The sequence below is a fragment of the Arachis hypogaea genome, chromosome 17, assembly GCF_003086295.3.
Source record: "Arachis hypogaea cultivar Tifrunner chromosome 17, arahy.Tifrunner.gnm2.J5K5, whole genome shotgun sequence".
NCBI lineage: Eukaryota > Viridiplantae > Streptophyta > Magnoliopsida > Fabales > Fabaceae > Arachis > Arachis hypogaea.
Genome location: NC_092052.1, coordinates 27,102,198 through 27,116,396, shown reverse-complemented (window position 1 = coordinate 27,116,396; position 14,199 = coordinate 27,102,198). Strand labels below are relative to the sequence as shown.

Genomic DNA, 14,199 nt, shown 5'->3' with positions numbered 1-14,199 from the left:
GGATGGACACCACTGGAAAAATCTCTAGTATATCCAAGAGACTAGCAGCGGAGTGCATTCTACAATGGCTGTGGTGGCTCAACATGATGCAGAGTATAGGGAGTGGTATGTCCATGCAAGCATCACGGAATCCCAAGATAAAGAACGACACTTCAGAAAGTCATCAAGTAGTGGCAGCCACCAGAGATGGACCTGATTGTTTGACTTGTCAGTCATCAGGTAATTCCTAATCATCAAAAGTATGTAACATGTCGTGTATTGTCAGAGGGTGCCTGGATCATCGGTATCGGGCATCTGTCGGAGTCGCTCTTGAAGCCGTGTCAGCTTGAGGAAGAAAGATTCCTTCCTCTGTGCACCCTGCTGCTGAACTGCAGGAGGTTTGGTACCAAGTAGCCGCTCCACCAACTCCCAGGACTTAGTCCTATACCATGTGTGAAAATCATAGAAGCACGCACCCACCGACTCTCCATGCGTACGTAACTCGAGGTGGTACGTAACGTCTTGCAGGGTGATGGTGCACTCACCCTATGGTAGGTGAAAAGTGTGGATCTCAGGACGCCACCGCTCCACGAATGCCGTGATCAGGGAGTTATCAAATACGAAGTCTCTGAGTAGCACTGTGTGGCCAAAGCCAGCCTCCTTCAAGTAGGGGACAATGACATCCAATAGTGGGGTAAGTGTGTGACTCACTCGCTTGGAGAGAAGTTGGCGAGACCTTTGATAAAAAATAAAAAACTGAATAAGAATTTATAAAGCTATAACCTATCAAATTTAACATAAAAAAGACTTCCAATAACATTCACATCACAAATTAATTTAACTGATAAGTAAAAACAAATTTAACAAATAAGTAAAAATATTTACTTAATAAATTAGCTTAAATAAAAATATTTAATTAATTATTTATTAACAATATTTACTTAGGGTATTTTTATAGAACTAGTATACAACACATATTTAATAACAATATATTCATCTACCAAACATGTGTTTTATACTAATTCTATAAAAGTACCCTAAGTATGGCTACATATACATGCTCTAACATAAACAGAAAAAAAATAACACTAACCTCGAAGTCGACTGCCTCCGCGATGTGTCATGTCGTGTTCAATTGGTTGATATCCGAATCATGTGCATCTGCACGCGCCATGCTCGCTGAGTAAGTCGGTAATATGGTTAGAAGAGGGTAGAAGTTGGAGGAAAGTTGAAGAAATGAATGAAAAATCTATTCAAAGAACATTGTAAACGAATTATATATATGGGTTGCATTTAGCATTCTCTCGTTTATAGTATAAATGAAATAAGATTGTACGTATCTTGTTTACATTATAAACGTGATAAGACCGTTACACATCACGTGTACAAACATGATATGACCACATCGTATTGTATCTTATCTCGTTTACAGTGTAAACGAAATACATGCAATTTTATTTCATTTACACTGTAAATAAAATAAGAAATATGATGAATTTTGATAAAAATAATACAAATTATATATTTTGGTAAATAAAATATTTATTTATTTATTTAAAAATCCGAAATATATTAGAACTGTAAAATTAATTTAGAATCTAAGACTTTCAGAGGTAGACATTAGGTGAATATCATTGATGTCACGACTGATCATTAAATAGGCAATAATAGTTATTAATTTACTTGGTTACAATTTACAAACTCATAATTAAGATAAAATAAAGTTGAGCTATGACTTATAATGTACAATAAAGATCGAATTATAAGATTGCATTTGTTTATAGGGATAGGACACTGAGACAGAGATATAGAGACACAAAATCATGTTTGACAGATGAGAGATAGACATAGACAGAGATATTGTGTCCAAAGATACTGAATTAGTGTATTTTGTATCCATTCTGACAGGAAGGACACCAGAGACACTAACAAAGAACACAACTTATTTTTTATTTTTTTATTGTTTTTGTTAATTTTTTATAATTATATTTTTTATTATTATATTTTTTTCTCAATTTTTTTGAATGAAAAAAATGAAAATAAATTAGATTTTCATAATTGGTTCTACTTTATCACTAAACAGAATATAAGAACACTAAATTTTATGTCTGTGTTCTTTATGTCTTGTTCTCAGTATCTTGTCTTGTCTTGTTCTTAGAAAAAAACGTAGCCTAAAGTAACAGATCACATTCTCCAAATTTTTTTTGCCAATCATATGATCTTTTTTGGCTAAGCTTAGAAAATAAAATAAGTTGTAACTCGGTTAAAAGATAAGTTATGGTGAGCTTCCAAAGCTTAGTTAGATTCTTATGTTGACACTAATAAAAAATAAAAAATAAATAACTCTATAATGAGTTTTATGTGCTGAATTAATTGTGAAATAGGTATTTTATCAACTTATAATAAAAGACCAATAATTATTTTTTGCTTAAAATCTTTAGTTTATGAGTATTGGTTTAATCAAAAGATATTGTGACATAGATTATATAAATTTAAAAATAAATATACATAAATTATAGAATATGAAAATAAAGTAAATGAATCAATTATTCATATGTCAATATTTTGAATTAAGAAGTTCTAAAAAATTTCTTTGAGTATAATGGCTAGAGCCATTTTGTATTGGAGAATTTGAATTTATGAATTCGGTGCTAAAATTTTATATGTAAATTCATAAAGTTATCATAATAAGATTCATTGTTAATAAATGTAAATGTTTATGTAGATAGATGATGGCTTGAATCCACCACTTTGCTTTCTTTGCATTTAATTTCAAATGTTATAACAAGAAAATGGAATAATAATAATTCAGTTAAAAGACATTGAGATATTATAGTTACAAGTTACCATATTTAATGACTTTTACTTCAAGTCCTTTCAAATAGGAGTTCTACTAGGAATAGTAGATTTCAAGAATTGATATAATCAAAAAAGAAGAAATGGTTAGCCATGAGAGAATAAAAAATGTATAAAAAAATTATTCGTAAAGCATATATAGCTCAAGAATAGTCCTTAGTAATTGAAGCTGAATTTGTCCTTGTTTAGGCAATATAGCCATGTGTGCTTGATAAGGTAGTTTAGTTAATTGTCGGATTGATTAAAAGTCGAATTTATTTTCGAATTGGTTTATTGATTGATTATGACACATGAAATATTATCATATACAAAAGCAAAGAAATTCAAATATATAAAGTATATACTTTATAAGAAGTTATGATGTATTAAAATTTGATAAAAGATTTATATAAATAAAATAGATTAGACATGGTTATACCAAGATATAAATGACTTAATAATTTTATCTATTAAGGTCATTTGCCTTTCATTTACCTATAACAGTTAAACAAAAAATTATTAGAATGAATAATAATAATAATGGGATTAATATAATTACTTTGAGCTATTTCATTTAGTTGTCTATCTTTTGAAATTCAAAAAAAAAATTTATTAGTCATTTAATTATTGCTCTCGACTTAAAAGAGCAAACCAAATACTACAAAAGAAGTAAAAAAAAAATAGATATTCTATACTACTTATAAAAATGTCAAGATTAATCTCTAGGTCATGAATGTTGGTTTTATTAGCATTCACTCCCTCCTCATGTTTGGTACTTACTTGAACTTATAATAACAAATAGTAATTTTGGCTGAGACATTATGATGTTAGTGCAAGATGATATTAAATTTTAGTCTATATATTATCTGAATTTATTTTCATAAATATTATAATAAAATTAAATAGGTTACAAGATATTAACGATAAATTATTTTCTAGATTTAGGTCAAGTAACCCTTAATTGAGGACACAAAGAATGACGATGATGATTTGATCTATGAGGAACTATGTCAAATAATGGCAAAGTAATATGGCATATTAATGGTGGTATTGTTCTTTTGCCCAAAGAATAAAAACAGAACAAACAAACTAGTGGAACAAAAAATTTAAAATCATTATAAAATTTTATTGTGTGAAATTGTTTGGTGACAGCATAAAGTAAGAGTAAACTATCATTTCTATCCACAAAAGTTGTAAAGGCTGACAAATCTACCCACGAAATAATGAAATTAAAGTTATACCCATTAAAGATGAAATTCGTACAATAAAACTATCAAAACCTTAAAAAAACTACTCAAAAATCCAAAATACCCTTCTTCTAACCTTAATTTCCTTCATCCCTTATTCCCCCTCTCTATCCCCACTACAAACAGAGAGAGTGAGAGAGAATGGGTGAAAGAAAAGGTTGAAACGGAGTGAGTAAGAGAGAACGACAAAACGCGAAAAGAGAAAGGAAGAGTTGTGCTGTCGCTGCCGAAGCTTTCCTCGGTGTCACTACTGTCAGAGCTACCACCGAAGGAGAGGGAATAAAGAGAGGGAGAACTCGGGTTAGCCAGAAACTCTGTGCACGCACGCGGCATAGAATAATAGACTCCCATGCGAGTGGTAGTTCAGGGTTTGTGCTTGCTAATGCATTCGAATCTTTAGTTATTTTTCTTGCTTTAATTCATTATTTTCTTAGGTTTAATTATAGTTTTATATGCTAATCTTATCACTTTTAAGTATTTTGTACTACTAAGGTATTTGCTAAGTGTTTTCAAGAAATTATGATTAAAAGAAAGGCAAATCAAGCACCCAAAGGAAGGATGATCAAAGAAGCAACAAAGAAAAAATCTTGAGGAAACAGGAGGTGTGCGCACGCACACAGAGGAGCTCACGCACCAATCAGGGAGTGATTTTCGTTGCATGCATACGCACACGCCATGTGTGTTCGTACAAGCCCTATAATTTGAAGGGGGTGTGCCACGCCCTATAATCACCCAAAATTGAAGACTTGCCAAGCTCAAGAAAGCGTGCCACGCTAAGCAGGGCATGCCATGTGATAAACCATTATCTTATGGTTTATATTGTGTTTAATTGTGTGGTTTTATCAAATCTTTACCCACTTATTCATTAAATTAGCATGTATTTACAATTTCTTCCCAAAATTACCCCATGGTTGAAAAACTGCTTCCTAGAGATTTTTAATTATGTATTTTAATTCTCCTTTATTCCATTCGATGTCGTGATCTATGTGTTAAGTGTTTCAGGCTTTATACGGCATGAATGACTTGGAGATTGGAAAGGAGGCTTGCAAAAATGGAAAAAACACAAGAAATTGAGGAGATGACCAGCGAGAAGTGACGCGGACGCATGACTCACGCGACCGCGCGAAATAGAGGAAATTGCAGTGACGCGTCCGCGTGCCTGACGTGAACACACGGAATGGAAACTGTACAAGTGATGCGAAGGCGTGAACGACGCGCACGTGTGGCAAGGCAAGACGCTGGATGACGCGAACACGTGGATGACGCGATCGCGTGACGTGCGCGATCTGCAGAATTTGCTGGGGGCGATTTTGGGCCCTGTTTTGACCCAGGTTTTGGCCCAGAAAAGTATACTAGAGCCAGAAAACATGCAGAGACCAAAAACAACATTCATTCTGCGTAATTTTAGTTTTTAGATCTGATTTTACTCCTCCTCTAGGTTTTCTCTCTACACATTCATAGTTCTTAGGATTTTTGATTTTATTGCTTTTCGGATTGGGATATTGAGAAGAGTTATTACCTCCGTCAAGACTTCATCATTCTAGTTTGTTTTCCTTACTTGTCATTTACTCTTTCATATCCTCAACTTATTCAGAGTTACTATCGGATTATCTTTAGAATTTATTAATACAAGAACTACTTTTACTTTTTTATTAATCCTTTTTTATTATTATCTATCATGTCTTTCCTTATTTCCCTTTCTTATTTTGCAAAATTTACGTTCATAGTGAGCGAGTAGTTCCATAACTTGTTTAGAAGTTGATTGAAAGGAAGGCCTTGAGTTGGATGTTCAAGAGTAAAATTATAATTGGGATTAGCGTTGGGTCGCCTCTAATCACTGACACTAGTCCTTCCTAAGGGAGAGGATTAGAACTTGTGAATAAAAACTGACCTCCAACTTGCTCGACTTTCCTTTATCTGGTAAAGGATAACTGAGCAGACAACCTTCAATTATCAATTAATCTTGAGAGAACTCCATCAAGGATAGGGCTTCCAACTAATCTACTCCCGGTCAAGGTTTTTTATTTAAATTACATAATTTCTCTGATTTAATTTCCTGTTTATCAACTCAAACCATTTTAGAAAACATCTGATTAATAAAATAGCACACCTTTCTGCAACTCGTTGGGAGACGACCTGGGATTTATACTCCCAGTATTTTAATTGTAATTTTGTGACCACCCTTTTAAATTGATAAGCGAAATTTTGGTTGGTTGAGAACTATACTTGCAACGCATCTCTTATAATAATTTCTTAACTCGCCAATTTCTGTCACGTCAATTTTTGGCGCCGTTGCCGGGGAGTTGCAATAGAGTGCTAAGTTATTGATTGGAATTTATTTATTTGCATTTTATTTTATTTTTGCTACTATGAGCTGCATGTTTCTTTCGTTAAATGACGCGTTCACTTCCTGATCCAAGCTTGCCAGTATTTGATCCTGAGATTGAAAGAACTATTTCATGTATAAGGCAAGCTCGGCGTCGGTTAGTCCTCCCCGAGGGTGAATCTGAAACGTCACGTAAGGAAGAAACAAGCTCACTTTCTACTGATTCAGTTGATTTACGTGCAGGTGACATGGCAGCACCCAGAAGAGTTACTATCCAGGAGGCTGGAGCCCCTGATTTTACAATGCAACCGTTTCAAGCGCATCACCCAGCGGTGGCTACAGACTTTGAAATAAAGACTGCACTGCTCAACTTGATGCCTAAGTTTCATGGCTTACCTGCCCAAGAGCCTATCAAGCACCTTAGGGATTTTCAAGCAGCCTGCTCTACTGTCAGGTGTGATGCCGCAGATAAAACTTCTATTCTGTTGAAAGCCTTCCCATTCTCTCTTGAGGGAAAGGCGAGAGAGTGGTACTACACTCAACCCGCAGCAACTGTTTCTGACTGGGATATACTTAGAAGAGAATTTTTGGAAAAATTCTTTCCAGCTGAAGTTACTGATAAACTGAGAAAAGACATTTCCATGATTGTTCAGGACGAGTCTGAGACTCTCTACGAATACTGGGAGCGCTTCAACAATCTTCTGGAAGCATGCCCCCATCATATGATTGACAAGATAGTGTTGCTCGACTACGTCACACAGGGCATGAGGCCCCAAGATAAGACCAGATTGGAAAGTACTAGCAATGGGTCTATGAAAAAGTACAAGACCACTGATGAGGCATGGCAATTGATCAGCGACTTAGCTGAATCTACTAGGAATCACAGGCAGAAACAAAGCCGGTCAAAAGCTGTTGCGGAAGTATCCTCTAGCAGAGAGACTGCTACTCTAACTCAGAGTATCTGTGAAATGACCAACTTACTGAAGCAAATGCAGTTGAGTCAACAACAAGCTCAGCAAGCTCAGCCCTTTCCACCACAGCAAAGCCAACAGTTAGTCCCATAGAGAGTGTGCGGGATTTGTGCTGATTATAGCCATTATACTGATGAATGTCCGCAGCTCCAGCAGGAAGACAACACTGTAGCAGCCACTCATAACTTTTATGACCGTCCCAATCAAGGATACAATCAAGGTGGTAGCTACAACCATGGATGGCAGGACAATTCAAACCAAGGTTGGAGAGATAATTCTAACCAGGGCTGGAGGGACAACAATAACAGAGGAGGCAGAGACAATCAGGAAAATTAGAGGTGAAATAATAACAACAACAGGCAGCAGAACCAGAACCAGCCTTACAGAGCACCTCACCTGAGGTAATTCCAAGGACCACAATACAACCAACAGCAGACCTCTCAGATCACTTATCCCTCTTCATTTTCTAATGATGAGCTACTACAATCTATTGATCGAAGACAGCAGGCCATGGAAAACAACCTTACTTCTACTCTAAATGGTCTGAACTCTACCTTGCAAGCTCTTGTATCACAGATTGGATCACTAAATAACCCCAACAACCAACCTTTGAGCTCCAGTGGAATCTCCTCTCAACCATTGCCCAATCCAAAGGGTGGCATCAATGCCATCACCCTAAGGTCCGGAACCACACTGCAAGAGAGGGATCAGGAGGAGCCAATCCCATCAGAACACGCCTCAGCTGAAGAGGTAGTGGAAGTAGAGGATGCTGAAGAGGAAGAGGACATACAAGACATGGTTGAAGAAGAAAAAGCTCAACCACAGAAGGAAGCACCAAAGGAGGCAGACCCTGCAAGAAATACCCTCCCTATTCCATTTCCACAAATTGCAAGGAAGCCCAGGAAGCAGATGGAACTTGATCCCAAAATGGTAGAAATATTCAAAAAGGTTGAGGTAACTGTTCTCCTTTTTTATGTTATTCAACAGGTACCTAAATACGCAAAGTTTCTAAAAGATTTATGTATACATAAAGACAAAATTAATGAATTAGAAACTATTCCTTTAGGTAGTTCTATATCTACTTTAATGGGAGGTATACCTGAAAAGTGTAGTGATCCAGGTCCATGTATGATTAATTGTACTATTGGTGGTATGATATTTTCTGACTGCATGTGTGATTTAGGAGCATGTGTTAGTATAATGCCTTTGTCTATATATGATACTTTGAGGCACCCTCCCTTAAAAAGGTCGGCAGCTCGTTTTGTGTTAGCAGATAAAAGCATAATTACAGTGGTAGGAATTGCTGAAGATGTATTAATGAGCATTAAGGGGCTCACATTTTCCATTGACTTCTATATCCTGGAAATGCCCCCTAATGACTCAGGAAGGCCATCATCAATCCTTCTTGGAAGACCATTCCTGAAGACTTCAAAGTTCAAGCTAGACGCATTTTCCGGAACTTATTCTTTTGAAATAGATGGCAGAATAGTGAAATTCAGTTTAAATGGAGCTATGGAGCACCCTTTGGATGACCTTTCTATCTTCCAGTGTGACATCATAGATGAAATCGTGGCTGAAGTTCACCAGGAGGAGTTAGAAGAGAAGTACACAGGACAAGGTCCAAGTGTGGGGACACTTTCAGAGGACAATGAGGGTACTTTGCCACTATCACCAGTCCCAGATAATCCGGAGCCTGACCATGAGCAGAAATTAGAATTAAAGCCCCTTCCTCCACACCTCAAGTATGCTTACCTTGAGGACAAGCATAAGTTTTCAGTTACCATTGCAAGGGAACTCACTTCCCAACAAGAAGCACAGCTACTCAGTGTGCTGAGGAAACACAGAAAAGCAATTGGATGGAGCTTGGCAGACATAGAAGGCATTAACCCTCAAGTTTGTGAGCACAGAATATTTTTAGAAGAGGGAGCTAGGCCTGTTCGTCAACCCCAGAGAAGATGAATCCCACTATCTTAGAGGTTGTCAAAAAGGAAGTGACCAGACTACTTGAGGCGGATATCATTTATCCAATCTCAGACAGTGAATGGGTAAGCCAAGTACAAGTGGTACCCAAGAAGTCTGGAGTCACTACAGTGAAGAATGAGCATGGAGAGCTCATAGCAACCAGAGTACAGAACGCCTGGAGGGTCTGTATTGATTACAGGCGCCTCAACCAGGCCACTCGTAAGGATCACTACCCCCTTCCATTCATTGATAAAATGCTGGATCGCCTGTCAGGTAAATCATATTATTGCTTTTTAGATGGTTACACTGGCTATTTTCATATTCATATAGCTCCTGAAGATCAGGAAAAGACTACTTTTACGTGTCCTTTTGGGACTTATGTTTATAAGAGAATTCCCTTTGGCTTGTGCAATGCACTAGCTACATTCCAAAGGTGCATGATGAGTCTTTTCTCTGACCTTATTGAGGATTGTATGGAGGTTTTTATGGATGATTTTAGTGTTTATGGTGATTCCTTTAGCATTTGCTTAGATAGTTTATCTAGAGTATTAGATAGATGTGTCAGTACAAACCTTGTATTAAATTTTGAAAAATGTCACTTTATGGTAAGACAAGGGATTGTACTAGGACATGTTGTGTCTAATACTGGCATTTCTGTAGATCCAGCAAAGGTGGATGTTATTTCTAGTTTACCTTACCCCTCCTCTGTGAGGAAAGTCTGTTCGTTCCTTGGCCATGCAGGTTTTTACCGGAGATTCATCAAAGACTTTAGTAAGGTAGCACTACCCTTATCCAGACTACTGCAGAAAGATATTAAGTTCGAGTTCAGTGAGGATTGCAAACAAGCGTTTGATAAGCTGAAGACCGCCCTGACTCAAGCTCCAATCGTGAGAGGACTAGACTGGAGCCAGCCATTTGAAATCATGTGCGATGCTTCCCACCATGCAGTAGGAGCAGCGCTGGCTCAGCGTGAAGGTAAGGATCCTTTTGTAATTGCTTATGCGTCTATGACTTTAGACACAGCTCAGTCTAATTACACTACTACTGAGAAAGAGCTTCTTGCTATTGTTTTTGCTCTGGATAAATTCTGAGCCTATTTACTTGGTACTAAAGTAGTAGTGTACTCAGACCACGCAGCTCTAAAGTATTTATTAGCTAAAAAGGAGTGCAAAACAAGGCTTATACGTTGGATACTGCTACTACAAGAATTTGATTAGAAATTAAGGATAGGAGTGGTAACCAGAATCTAGTGGCAGACCACTTGAGTCGCCTTGAGCACATTAAGGATACCGCCACTCCTATAAATGATAATTTCCCGTTTGATAACTTACAAGCAGTATCTGAAGTAGTCCCTTGGTATGCGCCTGTAGCTAATTATCTAGTTAGCCGCACTTTTCCTCCAAACTTTACTAAGCATCAAAGAGACAAACTGAAAAGCGAGTCCAAATATTATATATGGGATGACCTATATTTATGGAGATGTGGCGCTGACCAGGTAATTAGAAGGTGTGTGCCTGAATCAGAATTCCAGTCTATTTTAGAGGCCTACCACTCATCTGAGAGTGGAGGACATTTTGGCCCTCAAAGAACAGCTAGAAAAATCTTAGACTGTGGATTCTGGTGGCCTACTCTTTTTAAAGACGCTGCTGAATTTTGTAAATCTTGTTCCCCATGCCAAAGGTTTGGTAATATATCCAAGAGGGATGAGATGCCTCAACAGACTATGCTTTTCTGTTAAATTTTTTATGTTTGGGGCATTGACTTCATGGGTCCATTTCCAAATTCTAATGGTCATTTTTATATATTGTTAGCTGTAGATTACGTTTCTAAATGGGTGGAAGCAATTCCTACCCGCACTGACGATGCTAACACTGTTGTTTCCTTTGTTAGAAACGACATTATTTGTCGCTTTGGATCACCACGAGCAGAAGACTGAGCTAGTGGAGTGTCCAACTTAAGGACGTTAAAGCAAAGTGCTAGGTGGGAGACAACCCACCATGGTACGATCGTTCCTTTCCTTCTTCTTCTTAGCTCTATTTTTCAATAACTCTTCTCATTATTAGCACATTTAGTTTGCATCTTCATCTACATATTGCATAAAAAAAAGGGGGAGTAGCGACGCGACAGCGTCGCCAACGCATCCGCGTTGCAGAAGAGTAAGAAAGCAAATAAATCGAACAGAGAGTCACGCGAGAGCGTGGCTGGAGGCATGCCTTTGGCACAAATCACCCCACGCGACCGCGTCGCTGATGCGTCCGTGTCATATGGGAAACATGCCTCCCACGCGTCCGCGTCACCCACGCGGTCGCGTGACCTGAAAATCGACGTAAGACAGGGTGCATGACCGAAAGTTGTGCTGGAGTGGTGCTGGAGTGGTGCTGAACGCACAAACCTTACCACGCAGACGCATGGCTCACGCGTCCGCGTCATATTCGATTATTGGCCACCCACGCGATCACGTCCACCACGCGACCGCGTCACCCTGGAATTTGGCAATAATGAGTTTTGAACAGAGAGTTGTGCGAGCGCGAGGTTGCCCTCGCGCCAGTAGCACCGCACGAGTCACGCGTCCGCATGACCGACGTGACCGTGTCGATTCATATGAGCGCAAGTCGCGCGAACGCGTACCCCACGCGTCTGCGTCGCTTGCGCCGCACAACTTATCCTAATTTGCCAAAATATCTTATCTTTCTCTTCCCCAAATCCTACTTTTTCTTTTCCTCCTTATTTCTTTCTTCCCCTTTCTTCCTTCTTCCTTTTTTCTCACTTTCTACTTTCCCTCTCTCACCACCATTATCAAGGTTTTTCTTTTCGTCCTCCCTCCTTACTTTTCTATTCTTCTTTTTATTTTTATGTTTTCTTCTCCTTTTCTTCTTCTTTTTACTTGCATTATCCATGTTTTCCTTTTCTTTCTTTTTCTTTTAATTGGTGTTGGAAATTTATTAGGGTCATTATTATCCTTATGATTTGCTTATGGATTGTTAAGGACTTGTTTGGCAATTATATATTTATTTTTAAGGGTTGCTTGCATGTTCAATTTATTATTTTCACTATCTTTTTATCATGCATGCTATGTGTTTGTGAAAACGTCGATATGGCATTGTGCACTATTTTTTTATAGATTTCTTTTAATCTATTACTCTATATGCTTGCTTTTCACAAAACCCTTTTTTATATTTTATTGGTTAAATATAATTGTTAATACAAACAGATTGTTAGTATGACAGATTTGGTAATCTAACTTAGACATTGAATGCTTGATCTATGCTACTCATGCCTTTGCCTGCATGCCAATAAACACCTTACATTTAATTGTCATCAGATGCACTTGCTATTTTCCGTTGATAATTTATCACATGTAGTCATGACCATGTGTTAACATCATTCATATCCTAATGTGCATTGATTACCACCTTTCCTGCCCTCTTCCTTGCTCCAACCCTTGACATTTTAACATACTTTTTCTTTTCTTTCTTTTAGGATGGCCACCAAGAAAGGCAAGGAAAAAGCCACTCCCAAACTACCCGCAAGAAGAGGAACAAAAAGAGCATTAGTGGCAGAGCCATCTTCAACTGCAGTTAAGCCCTCAACAAAAAGGATTAAGAGGATTATTAAGGTTGATGACAAAGAGAAAGCCTTCCCGGCAAAGGACACTGCACGATTTATCAATCGCTACTGTGAGCAGATGTTCCCCATCCTGGCAGAAAGGAGTTACAACAACGAATACCTTCTTATCCTTCCAACCCGTATTGCTGAATTTGTTGAGCCGCAAATTGAAAGAAAACAATGGGGTTTCCTTCAGAGACAGCCACGGCAGGTCAATCTTTCCTGGGTAGTCGAGTTCTACTCTAATTTCCACCTGCCAACCCTGCAGTCTGTCTACGTCCGTCAAAAACAAGTCCCCATTACAGAAGAGGCCATTCAACGAGCTCTAGATCTCCCCCTTACTCCAGAAGGACTGGACGCATTTCAAGAAGCCTCACTCAAGCGCCAGATGTACCAATTTGACTGGGACGCTGTTCTCAAAGTTATCGCACTACCTGGTAGCAGATGGATCTACGGATACCATCGTTCCCGACCTAAGGGAATATCGGCTTCTGCACTTACCTTGGAGGCTCGCGTATGGGCACAGATTATGTCCCATTACGTCTTTCCGAGCACTCACGAGTCCTCCTTCACTGCAGACATGGCCGTTCTACTATGGTGCATCCTTACAGACCAGCCTCTGAACCTACCAAGACACATCTGGAATGCCATGGGACACGAACAAATTGCGGGCAACTTACCTTTTTCCGCCTTGGTCTCAGATCTTGTCTCAGCAGCTGGAGTCTCCTACAGAGCTGGGGACACCAAAGCCATGCTTCCACGGGATGATCAATACGTCCCTCACGGGAAATATATCAAGTCTTCAGCCGTAACTACAAGCTAGCCCACTGAACCGGCTGAAGACATTCCTCCTTCAACACCACAAGCACCTACAACAAACCAACTGCTCCACCAGATACTTGAGAGGTTGGATCAGCAGAAACACAAAGCAAAGCTGAGAGAGCACCGTAACAAGCGTCGATTCACATACCTCAAGGAGCTACTTAAAGGAAAATACAGAGACTTAGACACCCTGGACTCCACTTCGTTTACCAGCACAGGGAGCCATGACGGTCCCGACTGTGGAGATACTGCTACCATCCCACCTTTGTTCCTGACAGATGGCACCGAGGACGGTACAAAGCCTTAAGTGTGGGGAGGTCGGTCAGTACCTGACTTCTGGAGGTAATTTCTCTTCCTTAACACCAATAAAATAGGATATTTAGTTAGTTTTTCTTTTATAGAATAGGATAAATTGCATAGTAATAGGATAGTTGCATGCATGTTCCACTTT

General features: G+C 38.5%; 1 non-coding gene across 1 annotated transcript; it reads right to left on the bottom strand.

The window, feature by feature from the left end:
* Positions 1-7,007: 7,007 nt before the first annotated feature.
* LOC112768135 (small nucleolar RNA R71) lies at positions 7,008-7,115 on the bottom strand. Its single transcript, XR_003185574.1, has one exon. It is a non-coding gene; the product is annotated as a small nucleolar RNA R71 (small nucleolar RNA).
* Positions 7,116-14,199: the final 7,084 nt, after the last annotated feature.